Source organism: Triticum aestivum, chromosome 1B (genome assembly GCF_018294505.1).
Source record: "Triticum aestivum cultivar Chinese Spring chromosome 1B, IWGSC CS RefSeq v2.1, whole genome shotgun sequence".
In the NCBI taxonomy this organism is placed as follows: Eukaryota; Viridiplantae; Streptophyta; class Magnoliopsida; order Poales; family Poaceae; genus Triticum; species Triticum aestivum.
Window position 1 is genome coordinate 407,728,018 of NC_057795.1, and position 2,152 is coordinate 407,730,169.

The following is a 2,152-nucleotide window of genomic DNA, read 5'->3' on the forward strand; positions in this document are numbered from 1 at the left end:
CGTGCAGATGAGCCGGCTTGCGCCTGCGCTCGATGGCCTTGATCTTCTCTGGGTTTGCCTCAATGCCGCGTTCCGAGACGAGGAAGCCGAGTAGCTTTCTGGCCGGGATGCCGAAAATGCATTTTTCCGGGTTGAGCTTGACCTTGTATTCGCGGAGGTTGGCGAATGTTTCCTTCAAGTCGTCGAGGAGCGTGAGGTGCTGCTTGGTCTTCACCATGATGTCGTCCACGTAAATGTGGATATTGCGGCCGAGTTGCGGCAACAAGCATTTCTGCATACATCGCTGGAAGGTGGCGCCGGCATTCTTTAAGCCGAACGACATGGTGATGTAGCAATACGCTCCAAAGGGCATGATGAAGGACGTCTTCAGGGCGTCGGCCGGGTCCAGCTTGATCTGGTGGTAGCCGGAGTAAGCGTCCAGGAAGGACAGGAGCTCGCACCCGGCGGTCGAGTCGATGACTTGGTCGATCTGCAGGAGGGCGAACGGATCCTTGGGACAGGCCTTGTTGAGGCTGGTGTAGTCGATACACATGCGCCAGGTCTTGTTCTTCTTCGGGACGAGGACTGGGTTGGCCAGCCACTCGGGGTGAAACACTTCCATGATGAAGCCGGACGCCAAAAGCTTGGCGACCTCTTCACTGATGGTTCTTCTCTTCTCTTCGGAAAAATGTCGCAGGGGTTGACGAACAGGCTTAGCGTCCTTGCAGACGTGGAGTTTATGCTTGACGTACTTCCTCGAGATACCCGACATGTGCTTGGGGGTCCATGCAAATATATCCCGATTCTCATGGAGGAAGTCGACGAGCTCGCCTTCCTATTTGCTGTCGAGGCGGGCGCCTACGACAACGTACTTGCTGCAGCTGGGATCTTCCAGGTTCAGCTTCACTTTCTTGGTCTCCTTGAAGGGCTTGAAGGCGGCTTCGTCGGCCGGCTCCTCGGTCGGGATTGATGCGGCAAAGGCTTCGCCTGCCATGGTGACGATCCGGTCGAGTTGGCGCCGCTCCTCGGCAATGTCCAGCGACTTGGCTAGCTTGGCACCGTCTCGGGCGCACTCCAGGGACTTGCGGTAGTCGCCGGTGATGGTGATGAGGCCCTTTGGACCCGGCATATTCATCTTCAGATACGCGTAGTGGGGGACCGCCATGAATTTCGCGAGCGCGGGTCGGCCCAGCAATGCGTGGTACGCGCTGGACAGGTCCACCACCTCGAACCATATCGGCTCGCGACGGAAATGGTTGCTGTCGCCGAACGGGACATTGAGCCGGACCCGGCCAATGGGGGAGCAGGAGAGGCCGGGAATGATGTCGTGGAAGATCGTCCTGGTCGGCTCCAGGTCCTTGGCCTCGAGGCCGAGCTTGGTCATCGTGTCGTTGTAGAGGATGTTCATGTTGTTGTCGTCGTCGATGAGGACTCAGGAAAACTTGCACGTGCTCGTGCGATAATGGAGGGGTTGAGGACGAGGGCATAGCCACCCGGATTCGGCATGACAGCCGGGTGGTCCTCCTGGGTCCAGGTGACTGGGCGGTCCGACCAGTGCATGAACTCTGGCTTGGCCGGGACGACGGTGTTCACCTCCTGCCGAAGGAGGCGCTCGCTTCACTTGTCGTTGCCAAGGCTGGTGAATACGAAGTAGGCCGCTTTCTGGTCTGGGTAGGCGTCGTCGCGCATCGCACCGCCGGCTGGAGGTGGTGGCGAAGGCGGAGGCGGCTGTCCCGCGCCTGGAGTCGGAGCCGGAGGAGGCGGCACGTCGCCCCTCATGATGCGCTTGGTGATGCCGCACTGCCGAAGGATGTGCGTGGACGGCCTTGCGCCGCTGTGGTGCTTGCAGGGGGCGTCGAGCATCTCTTCAAAGCTCATGGTGGGATGTCACGCCGTCTTGCCGATCTGCCGGCGCTTGGCTGCCGGGTCCGCCGCGGGCTCGGTGGCCGCGACGAGCCGGTTGTCATAGGGCTGTGCTGGTTAGTCGGCCTTGCGCTTGTTGTTCTGTTGGTGCTGCTGCCAGCAGCTCTCGCTGGCTGGCTTCGGAGGGGGAACCGGCTTTGCCTTGCCGGCTTCATCCAGTGCCACCTGGATCTTCATGGCAAAGTCGAAGTTGGCGTACTTGTCCGCCGTCACCATGAGCGCGGCCATGGTGGCCGGCTCGGAGCGCAAG